Raw genomic sequence first — 12,474 nt, 5'->3', positions numbered from 1 at the left:
AGATATTTCGGATCCCTTTGAAGACTATAGGGCCAAAGGAAATATCCTCCGATAACAAAGAGAAAGAAGCTTTCTGAGAAACTTCTTGGTGTTCTGTGAAATCATCTCACAGAGTTACAGCTTTCCCCTCAAGAAGCCTTTCGCTAAGACAGTTCTTTTGGAATTGGCAAAGTGATATTTGGAAGCCCATAGAGGGCTATGGTGAAAAAGGAAATATCCTCAGATGAAATCTGGAAAGAAGCTTTCTGAGAAACTGCTTAGTGTTCTGGGAATTCATCTCACAGAGTTACATGTGTATTTCGGGGATCTCTTTGCTAGCCCTATTTCTGTGGAATCTGAGAACAGATATTTCGGATCCCTTTGAAGACTATAGGGCCAAAGGAAATATCCTCCGATAACAAAGAGAAAGAAGCTTTCTGAGAAACTTCTTTGTGTTCTGTGAAATCATCTCACAGAGTTACAGCTTTCCCCTCAAGAAGCCTTTCGCTAAGACAGTTCTTGTGGAATTGGCAAAGTGATATTCGGAAGCCCATAGAGGGCTATGGTGAAAAAGGAAATATCGTCAGATGAAATCTGGAAAGAAGATTTCTGAGAAACTGCTTAGTGTTCTGTTAATTCATCTCACAGAGTTACATGCGTATTTCGAGGATCTCTTTGCTAGCCCTATTTCTGTGGAAACTCAGAAAAGATATTTCGGATCCCTTTGAAGACTATAGGGCCAAAGGAAATATCCTCCGATAACAAAGGGAAAGAAGCTTTCTGAGAAACTTCTTTGTGTTCTGTGAAATCATCTCACAGAGTTACAGCTTTCCCCGAAGAAGCCTTTCGCTAAGACAGTTCTTGTGGAATTGGCAAAGTGATATTTGGAAGCCCATAGAGGGCTATGTTGAGAAAGGAAATATCCTCAGATGAAATCTGGAAAGAAGCTTTCTTCGAAACTGCTTAGTGTTCTGTGAATTCATCTCACAGAGTTACATGTGTATTTCGGGGATCTCTTTGCTAGCCCTATTTCTGTGGAATCTGAGAACAGATATTTCGGATCCCTTTGAAGACAATAGGGCCAAAGGAAATATCCTCCGATAACAAAGAGAAAGAAGCTTTCTGAGAAACTTCTTTGTGTTCTGTGAAATCATCTCACAGAGTTACAGCTTTCCCCTCAAGAAGCCTTTCGCTAAGACAGTTCTTGTGGAATTGGCAAAGTGATATTCGGAAGCCCATAGAGGGCTATGGTGAAAAAGGAAATATCGTCAGATGAAATCTGGAAAGAAGCTTTCTGAGAAACTGCTTAGTGTTCTGTTAATTCATCTCACAGAGTTACATGCGTATTTCGAGGATCTCTTTGCTAGCCCTATTTCTGTGGAAACTGAGAAAAGATATTTCGGATCCCTTTGAAGACTATAGGGCCAAAGGAAATATCCTCCGATAACAAAGGGAAAGAAGCTTTCTGAGAAACTTCTTTGTGTTCTGTGAAATCATCTCACAGAGTTACAGCTTTCCCCGAAGAAGCCTTTCGCTAAGACAGTTCTTGTGGAATTGGCAAAGTGATATTTGGAAGCCCATAGAGGGCGATGTTGAGAAAGGAAATATCCTCAGATGAAATCTGGAAAGAAGCTTTCTTCGAAACTGCTTAGTGTTCTGTTAATTCATCTCACAGAGTTACATGTGTATTTCGAGGATCTATTTGCTAGCCCTATTTCTGTGGATTCTGAGAACAGATATTTCGGATCCCTTTGAAGACTATAGGGCCAAAGGAAATATCCTCCGATAACAAAGAGAAAGAAGCTTTCTGAGAAACTTCTTTGTGTTCTGTGAAATCATCTCACAGAGTTACAGCTTTCCCCTCAAGAAGCCTTTCGCTAAGACAGTTCTTGTGGAATTGGCAAAGTGATATTTGGAAGCCGATAGAGGGCTATGGAGATAAAGGAAATATCCTCAGATGAAATCTGGAAAGAAGCTTTCTGAGAAACTGCTTAGTGTTCTGTTAATTCATCTCACAGAGTTACATGTGTATTTCGAGGATCTCTTTGCTAGCCCTATTTCTGTGGAATCTGAGAACAAATATTTCGGATCCCTTTGAAGACTATAGGGCCTAAGGAAATATCCTCCGATAACAAAGAGAAAGAAGCTTTCTGAGAAACTTCTTTGTGTTCTGTGAAATCAGCTCACAGAGTTACAGCTTTCCCCTCTAGAAGCCTTTTGCTAAGACAGTTCTTGTGGAATTGGCAAAGTGATATTTGGAAGCCCATAGAGGGCTATGGTGAAAAAGGAAATATCCTCAGATGAAATCTGGAAAGAAGCTTTCTGAGAAACTGCTTAGTGTTCTGTTAATTCATCTCACAGAGTTACATGTGTATTTCGAGGATCTCTTTGCGAGCTCTATTTCTGTGAAATCTGAGAACAGATATTTCGGATCCCTTTGAAGACTATAGGGCCAAAGGAAATATCCTCGGATAACAAAGAGAAAGAAGCTTTCTGAGAAACTTCTTTGTGTTCTGTGAAATCATCTCACAGAGTTACAGCTTTCCCCTCAAGAAGCCTTTCGCTAAGACAGTTCTTGTGGAATTGGCAAAATGATATTTGGAAGCCCATAGAGGGCTATGGTGAAAAAGGAAATATCCTCAGATGAAATCTGGAAAGAAGCTTTCTGAGAAACTGCTTAGTGTTCTGTTAATTCATCTCACAGAGTTACATGTGTATTTCGAGGATCTCTTTGCTAGCCCTATTTCTGTGGAATCTGAGAACAAATATTTCGGATCCCTTTGAAGACTATAGGGCCAAAGGAAATATCCTCCGATAACAAAGAGAAAGAAGCTTTCTGAGAAACTTCTTTGTGTTCTGTGAAATCATCTCACAGAGTTACAGCTTTCCCCTCAAGAAGCCTTTCGCTAAGACAGTTCTTGTGGAATTGGCAACGTGATATTTGGAAGCCCAGAGAGGGCTATGGTGAATAAGGAAATATCCTCAGATGAAATCTGGAAAGAAGCTTTCTCGGAAACTGCTTAGTGTTCTGTGAATTCATCTCACAGAGTTACATGTGTATTTCGAGGATCTCTTTGCTAGCCCTATTTCTGTGGAATCTGAGAACAGATATTTCGGATCCCTTTGAAGACTATAGGGCCAAAGGAAATATCCTCCGATAACAAAGAGAAAGAAGCTTTCTGAGAAACATATTTGTGTTCTGTGAAATCATCTCACAGAGTTACAGCTTTCCCCTCAAGAAGCCTTTCGCTAAGACAGTTCTTGTGGAATTGGCAAAGTGATATTTGGAAGCCCATAGAGGGCTACGTTGAAAAAGGAAATATCCTCAGATGAAATCTGGAAAGAAGCTTTCTGAGAAACTGCTTAGTGTTCTGTGAATTCATCTCACAGAGTTTCATGTGTATTTCGGGGAGCTCTTTGCTAGCCCTATTTCTGTGGAATCTGAGAACAGATATTTCGGATCCCTTTAAAGACTATAGGGCCAAAGGAAATATCCTCCGATAACAAAGAGAAAGAAGTTTTCTGAGAAACTTCTTTGTGTTCTGTGAAATCATCTCACAGAGTTACAGCTTTCCCCTCAAGAAGCCTTTCGCTAAGACAGTTCTTGTGGAATTGGCAAAGTGATATTCGGAAGCCCATAGAGGGCTATGGTGAAAAAGGAAATATCGTCAGATGAAATCTGGAAAGAAGCTTTCTGAGAAACTGCTTAGTGTTCTGTTAATTCATCTCACAGAGTTACATGCGTATTTCGAGGATCTCTTTGCTAGCCCTATTTCTGTGGAAACTGAGAACAGATATTTCGGATCCCTTTGAAGACTATAGGGCCAAAGGAAATATCCTCCGATAACAAAGAGAAAGAAGCTTTCTCAGAAACTTCTTTGTGTTCTGTGAAATCATCTCACAGAGTTACAGCTTTCCCCGAAGAAGCCTTTCGCTAAGACAGTTCTTGTGGAATTGGCAAAGTGATATTTGGAAGCCCATAGAGGGCTATGGTGAAAAAGGAAATATCCTCAGATGAAATCTGGAAAGAAGCTTTCTGCGAAACTGCTTAGTGTTCTGTTAATTCATCTCACCGAGTTACATGTGTATTTCGAGGATCTCTTTGCTAGCCCTATTTCTGTGGAATCTGAGAACAGATATTTCGGATCCCTTTGAAGACTATAGGGCCAAAGGAAATATCCTCCGATAACAAAGAGAAAGAAGCTTTCTGAGAAACTTCTTTGTGTTCTGTGAAATCATCTCACAGAGTTACAGCTTTCCCCTCAAGAAGCCTTTCGCTAAGACAGTTCTTGTGGAATTGGCAACGTGATATTTGGAAGCCCATAGAGGGCTATGTTGAAAAAGGAAATATCCTCAGATGAAATCTGGAAAGAAGCTTTCTGAGAAACTGCTTAGTGTTCTGTTAATTCTTCTCACAGAGTTACATGGGTATTTCGAGGATCTCTTTGCTAACCCTATTTCTGTGGAATCTGAGAACAGATATTTCGGATCCCTTTGAAGACTATAGGTCCAAAGGAAATATCCTCCGATAACAAAGACAAAGAAGCTTTCTGAGAAACTTCTTTGTGTTCTGTGAAATCATCTCACAGAGTTACAGCTTTCCCCTCAAGAAGCCTTTCGCTAAGACAGTTCTTGTGGAATTGGCAAAGTGATATTTGGAAGCCCATAGAGGGCTATGGTGAAAAAGGAAATATCGTGAGATGAAATCTGGAAAGAAGCTTTCTGAGAAACTGCTTAGTATTCTGTGAATTCATCTCACAGAGTTACATGTGTATTTCGAGGATCTCTTTGCTAGCCCTATTTCTGTGGAAACTGAGAACAGATATTTCGGATCCCTTTGAAGACTATAGGGCCAAAGGAAATATCCTCCGATAACAAAGAGAAAGAAGCTTTCTGAGAAACTTCTTTGTGTTCTGTGAAATCATCTCACAGAGTTACAGCTTTCCCCTCAAGAAGCCTTTCGCTAAGACAGTTCTTGTGGAATTGGCAAAGTGATATTTGGAAGCCCATAGAAGGCTATGGTGAAAAAGGAAATATCGTCAGATGAAATCTGGAAAGAAGCTTTCTGTGAAACTGCTTAGTGTTCTGTTAATTCATCTCACAGAGTTACATGTGTATTTCGAGGATCTCTTTGCTAGCCCTATTTCTGTGGAATCTGAGAAAAGATATTTCGGATCCCTTCGAAGACTCTAGGGCCAAAGGAAATATCCTCGGATAACAAAGAGAAAGAAGCTTTCTGAGAAACTTCTTTGTGTTCTGTGAAATCATCTCGCAGAGATACAGTTTCCCCTCAAGAAGCCTTTCGCTAAGACAGTTCTTGTGGAATTGGCAAAGTGATATTTGGAAGCCCATAGAAGGCTATGGTGAAAAAGGAAATATCGTCAGATGAAATCTGGAAAGAAGCTTTCTGCGAAACTGCTTAGTGTTCCGTTAATTCATCTCACAGAGTTACATGTGTATTTCGAGGATCTCTTTGCTAGCCCTATTTCTGTGGAATCTGAGAACAGATATTTCGGATCCCTTTGAAGACTATAGGGCCAAAGGAAATATCCTCGGATAACAAAGAGAAAGAAGCTTTTTGAGAAACTTCTTTGTGTTCTGTGAAATCATCTCACAGAGTTACAGCTTTCCCCTCAAGAAGCCTTTCGCTAAGACAGTTCTTGTGGCATAGGCAAAGTGATATTTGGAAGCCCATAGAGGGCTATGGTGAAAAAGGAAATATCGTCAGATGAAATCTGGAAAGAAGCTTTCTGCGAAACTGCTTAGTGTTCTGTTAATTCATCTCACAGAGTTACATGTGTATTTCGAGGATCTCTTTGCTAGCCCTATTTCTGTGGAAACTGAGAAAAGATATTTCGGATCCCTTTGAAGACTATAGGGCCAAAGGAAATATCCTCCGATAACAAAGGGAAAGAAGCTTTCTGAGAAACTTCTTTGTGTTCTGTGAAATCATCTCACAGAGTTACAGCTTTCCCCGAAGAAGCCTTTCGCTAAGACAGTTCTTGTGGAATTGGCAAAGTGATATTTGGAAGCCCATAGAGGGCGATGTTGAGAAAGGAAATATCCTCAGATGAAATCTGGAAAGAAGCTTTCTTCGAAACTGCTTAGTGTTCTGTGAATTCATCTCACAGAGTTACATGTGTATTTCGAGGATCTATTTGCTAGCCCTATTTCTGTGGATTCTGAGAACAGATATTTCGGATCCCTTTGAAGACTATAGGGCCAAAGGAAATATCCTCCGATAACAAAGAGAAAGAAGCTTTCTGAGAAACTTCTTTGTGTTCTGTGAAATCATCTCACAGAGTTACAGCTTTCCCCTCAAGAAGCCTTTCGCTAAGACAGTTCTTGTGGAATTGGCAAAGTGATATTTGGAAGCCGATAGAGGGCTATGGAGATAAAGGAAATATCCTCAGATGAAATCTGGAAAGAAGCTTTCTGAGAAACTGCTTAGTGTTCTGTTAATTCATCTCACAGAGTTACATGTGTATTTCGAGGATCTCTTTGCTAGCCCTATTTCTGTGGAATCTGAGAACAAATATTTCGGATCCCTTTGAAGACTATAGGGCCTAAGGAAATATCCTCCGATAACAAAGAGAAAGAAGCTTTCTGAGAAACTTCTTTGTGTTCTGTGAAATCAGCTCACAGAGTTACAGCTTTCCCCTCTAGAAGCCTTTTGCTAAGACAGTTCTTGTGGAATTGGCAAAGTGATATTTGGAAGCCCATAGAGGGCTATGGTGAAAAAGGAAATATCCTCAGATGAAATCTGGAAAGAAGCTTTCTGAGAAACTGCTTAGTGTTCTGTTAATTCATCTCACAGAGTTACATGTGTATTTCGAGGATCTCTTTGCGAGCTCTATTTCTGTGAAATCTGAGAACAGATATTTCGGATCCCTTTGAAGACTATAGGGCCAAAGGAAATATCCTCGGATAACAAAGAGAAAGAAGCTTTCTGAGAAACTTCTTTGTGTTCTGTGAAATCATCTCACAGAGTTACAGCTTTCCCCTCAAGAAGCCTTTCGCTAAGACAGTTCTTGTGGAATTGGCAAAATGATATTTGGAAGCCCATAGAGGGCTATGGTGAAAAAGGAAATATCCTCAGATGAAATCTGGAAAGAAGCTTTCTGAGAAACTGCTTAGTGTTCTGTTAATTCATCTCACAGAGTTACATGTGTATTTCGAGGATCTCTTTGCTAGCCCTATTTCTGTGGAATCTGAGAACAAATATTTCGGATCCCTTTGAAGACTATAGGGCCAAAGGAAATATCCTCCGATAACAAAGAGAAAGAAGCTTTCTGAGAAACTTCTTTGTGTTCTGTGAAATCATCTCACAGAGTTACAGCTTTCCCCTCAAGAAGCCTTTCGCTAAGACAGTTCTTGTGGAATTGGCAACGTGATATTTGGAAGCCCAGAGAGGGCTATGGTGAATAAGGAAATATCCTCAGATGAAATCTGGAAAGAAGCTTTCTCGGAAACTGCTTAGTGTTCTGTTAATTCATCTCACAGAGTTACATGTGTATTTCGAGGATCTCTTTGCTAGCCCTATTTCTGTGGAATCTGAGAACAGATATTTCGGATCCCTTTGAAGACTATAGGGCCAAAGGAAATATCCTCCGATAACAAAGAGAAAGAAGCTTTCTGAGAAACATCTTTGTGTTCTGTGAAATCATCTCACAGAGTTACAGCTTTCCCCTCAAGAAGCCTTTCGCTAAGACAGTTCTTGTGGAATTGGCAAAGTGATATTTGGAAGCCCATAGAGGGCTACGTTGAAAAAGGAAATATCCTCAGATGAAATCTGGAAAGAAGCTTTCTGAGAAACTGCTTAGTGTTCTGTGAATTCATCTCACAGAGTTTCATGTGTATTTCGGGGAGCTCTTTGCTAGCCCTATTTCTGTGGAATCTGAGAACAGATATTTCGGATCCCTTTGAAGACTATAGGGCCAAAGGAAATATCCTCCGATAACAAAGAGAAAGAAGTTTTCTGAGAAACTTCTTTGTGTTCTGTGAAATCATCTCACAGAGTTACAGCTTTCCCCTCAAGAAGCCTTTCGCTAAGACAGTTCTTGTGGAATTGGCAAAGTGATATTCGGAAGTCCATAGAGGGCTATGGTGAAAAAGGAAATATCGTCAGATGAAATCTGGAAAGAAGCTTTCTGAGAAACTGCTTAGTGTTCTGTTAATTCATCTCACAGAGTTACATGCGTATTTCGAGGATCTCTTTGCTAGCCCTATTTCTGTGGAAACTGAGAACAGATATTTCGGATCCCTTTGAAGACTATAGGGCCAAAGGAAATATCCTCCGATAACAAAGAGAAAGAAGCTTTCTCAGAAACTTCTTTGTGTTCTGTGAAATCATCTCACAGAGTTACAGCTTTCCCCGAAGAAGCCTTTCGCTAAGACAGTTCTTGTGGAATTGGCAAAGTGATATTTGGAAGCCCATAGAGGGCTATGGTGAAAAAGGAAATATCCTCAGATGAAATCTGGAAAGAAGCTTTCTGCGAAACTGCTTAGTGTTCTGTTAATTCATCTCACCGAGTTACATGTGTATTTCGAGGATCTCTTTGCTAGCCCTATTTCTGTGGAATCTGAGAACAGATATTTCGGATCCCTTTGAAGACTATAGGGCCAAAGGAAATATCCTCCGATAACAAAGAGAAAGAAGCTTTCTGAGAAACTTCTTTGTGTTCTGTGAAATCATCTCACAGAGTTACAGCTTTCCCCTCAAGAAGCCTTTCGCTAAGACAGTTCTTGTGGAATTGGCAACGTGATATTTGGAAGCCCATAGAGGGCTATGTTGAAAAAGGAAATATCCTCAGATGAAATCTGGAAAGAAGCTTTCTGAGAAACTGCTTAGTGTTCTGTTAATTCTTCTCACAGAGTTACATGGGTATTTCGAGGATCTCTTTGCTAACCCTATTTCTGTGGAATCTGAGAACAGATATTTCGGATCCCTTTGAAGACTATAGGTCCAAAGGAAATATCCTCCGATAACAAAGACAAAGAAGCTTTCTGAGAAACTTCTTTGTGTTCTGTGAAATCATCTCACAGAGTTACAGCTTTCCCCTCAAGAAGCCTTTCGCTAAGACAGTTCTTGTGGAATTGGCAAAGTGATATTTGGAAGCCCATAGAGGGCTATGGTGAAAAAGGAAATATCGTGAGATGAAATCTGGAAAGAAGCTTTCTGAGAAACTGCTTAGTATTCTGTGAATTCATCTCACAGAGTTACATGTGTATTTCGAGGATCTCTTTGCTAGCCCTATTTCTGTGGAAACTGAGAACAGATATTTCGGATCCCTTTGAAGACTATAGGGCCAAAGGAAATATCCTCCGATAACAAAGAGAAAGAAGCTTTCTGAGAAACTTCTTTGTGTTCTGTGAAATCATCTCACAGAGTTACAGCTTTCCCCTCAAGAAGCCTTTCGCTAAGACAGTTCTTGTGGAATTGGCAAAGTGATATTTGGAAGCCCATAGAAGGCTATGGTGAAAAAGGAAATATCGTCAGATGAAATCTGGAAAGAAGCTTTCTGAGAAACTGCTTAGTGTTCTGTTAATTCATCTCACAGAGTTACATGTGTATTTCGAGGATCTCTTTGCTAGCCCTATTTCTGTGGAATCTGAGAAAAGATATTTCGGATCCCTTCGAAGACTCTAGGGCCAAAGGAAATATCCTCGGATAACAAAGAGAAAGAAGCTTTCTGAGAAACTTCTTTGTGTTCTGTGAAATCATCTCGCAGAGATACAGCTTTCCCCTCAAGAAGCCTTTCGCTAAGACAGTTCTTGTGGAATTGGCAAAGTGATATTTGGAAGCCCATAGAAGGCTATGGTGAAAAAGGAAATATCGTCAGATGAAATCTGGAAAGAAGCTTTCTGCGAAACTGCTTAGTGTTCTGTTAATTCATCTCACAGAGTTACATGTGTATTTCGAGGATCTCTTTGCTAGCCCTATTTCTGTGGAATCTGAGAACAGATATTTCGGATCCCTTTGAAGACTATAGGGCCAAAGGAAATATCCTCGGATAACAAAGAGAAAGAAGCTTTTTGAGAAACTTCTTTGTGTTCTGTGAAATCATCTCACAGAGTTACAGCTTTCCCCTCAAGAAGCCTTTCGCTAAGACAGTTCTTGTGGAATAGGCAAAGTGATATTTGGAAGCCCATAGAGGGCTATGGTGAAAAAGGAAATATCGTCAGATGAAATCTGGAAAGAAGCTTTCTGCGAAACTGCTTAGTGTTCTGTTAATTCATCTCACAGAGTTACATGTGTATTTCGAGGATCTCTTTGCTAGCCCTATTTCTGTGGAATCTGAGAACAGATATTTCGGATCCCTTTGAAGACTATAGGGCCAAAGGAAATATCCTCGGATAACAAAGAGAAAGAAGCTTTCTGAGAAACTTCTTTGTGTCTGTGAAATCACCTCACAGAGTTACAGCTTTCCCCTCAAGAAGCCTTTCGCTAAGACAGTTCTTGTGGAATTGGCAAAGTGATATTTGGAAGCCCTTAGAGGGCTATGGTGAAAAAGGAAATATCGTCAGATGAAATCTGGAAAGAAGCTTTCTGAGAAACTGCTTAGTGTTCTGTTAATTCATCTCAGAGAGTTACATGTGTATTTCGAGGATCTCCTTGCTAGCCCTATTTCTGTGGAGTCTGAGAACAGATATTTCGGAACCCTTTGAAGACTATAGGGCCAAAAGAAATATCCTCCGATAACAAAGAGAAAGAAGCTTTCTGAGAAACTTCTTTCTGTTCTGTGAAATCATCTCACAGAGTTACAGCTTTCCCCTCAAGAAGCCTTTTGCTAAGACAGTTCTTGTGGAATTGGCAAAGTGATATTTGGAAGCCCATAGAGGGCTATGGTGAAAAAGGAAATATCGTCAGATGAAATCTGGAAAGAAGATTTCTGAGAAACTGCTTAGTGTTCTGTTAATTCATCTCACAGAGTTACATGTGTATTTCGAGGATCTCTTTGCTAGCCCTATTTCTGTGGAATATGAGAACAGATATTTCGGATCCCTTTGAAGACTATAGGGCCAAAGGAAATATCCTCCGATAACAAAGAGAAAGAAGCTTTCTGAGAAACTTCTTTGTGTTCTGTGAAATCATCTCACAGAGTTACAGCTTTCCCCTCAAGAAGCCTTTCGCTAAGACAGTTCTTGTGGAATTGGCAAAGTGATATTTGGAAGCCCTTAGAGGGCTATGGTGAAAAAGGAAATATCCTCAGATGAAATCTGGAAAGAAGCTTTCTGAGAAACTGCTTAGTGTTCTGTTAATTCATCTCACAGAGTTACATGTGTATTTCGAGGATCTCTTTGCTAGCCCTATTTCTGTGGAATCTGAGAACAGATATTTCGGATCCCTTTGAAGACTATAGGGCCAAAGGAAATATCCTCCGATAACAAAGAGAAAGAAGCTTTCTGAGAAACTTCTTTGTGTTCTGTGAAATCATCTCACAGAGTTACAGCTTTCCCCTCAGGAAGCCTTTTGCTAAGACAGTTCTTGTGGAATTGGCAAAGTGATATTTGGAAGATCATAGAGGGCTATGGGGAAAAAGGAAATATCCTCAGATGAAATCTGGAAAGAAGCTTTCTGAGAAACTGCTTAGTGTTCTGTTAATTCATCTCACAGAGTTACATGTGTATTTCGGGGATCTCTTTGGTAGCTCTATTTTTGTGGAATCTGAGAACAGATATTTCGGATCACTTTGAAGACTATAGGGCCAAAAGAAATATCCTCCGATAACAAAGAGAAAGAAGCTTTCTGAGAAACTTCTTTGTGTTCTGTGAAATCATCTCAGAGAGTTACAGCTTTCCCCTCAAGAAGCCTTTCGCTAAGACAGTTCTTGTGGAATTGGCAAAGTGATATTTGTAAGCCCATAGAGGGCTATGGTGAAAAAGGAAATATCCTCAGATGAAATCTGGAAAGAAGCTTTCTGAGAAACTGCTTAGTGTTCTGTTAATTCATCTCACAGAGTTACATGTGTATTTCTAGGATCTCTTTGCTAGCCCTATTTCTGTGGAATCTGAGAACAGATATTTCGGATCCCTTTGAAGACTATAGGGCCAAAGGAAATATCCTCCGATAACAAAGAGAAAGAAGCTTTCTGAGAAACTTCTTTGTGTTTTGTGAAATCATCTCACAGAGTTACAGCTTTCCCCTCAAGAAGCCTTTCGCTAAGACAGTTCTTGTGGAATTGGAAAAGTGATATTCGGAAGCCCATAGAGGGCTATGGTGAAAAAGGAAATATCGTCAGATGAAATCTGGAAAGAAGCTTTCTGCGAAACTGCTTAGTGTTCTGTGAATTCATCTCACAGAGTTACATGCGTATTTCGAGGATCTCTTTGCTAGCCCTATTTCTGTGGAAACTCAGAAAAGATATTTCGGATCCCTTTGAAGACTATAGGGCCAAAGGAAATATCCTCCGATAACAAAGAGAAAGAAGCTTTCTGAGAAACTTCTTTGTGTTCTGTGAAATCATCTCACAGAGTTACAGCTTTCCCCTCAAG

This window comes from Macaca nemestrina, chromosome 11 (assembly GCF_043159975.1).
Source record: "Macaca nemestrina isolate mMacNem1 chromosome 11, mMacNem.hap1, whole genome shotgun sequence".
Classification (NCBI taxonomy): Eukaryota; Metazoa; Chordata; class Mammalia; order Primates; family Cercopithecidae; genus Macaca; species Macaca nemestrina.
Note: the sequence above shows the minus strand (reverse complement) of the source record.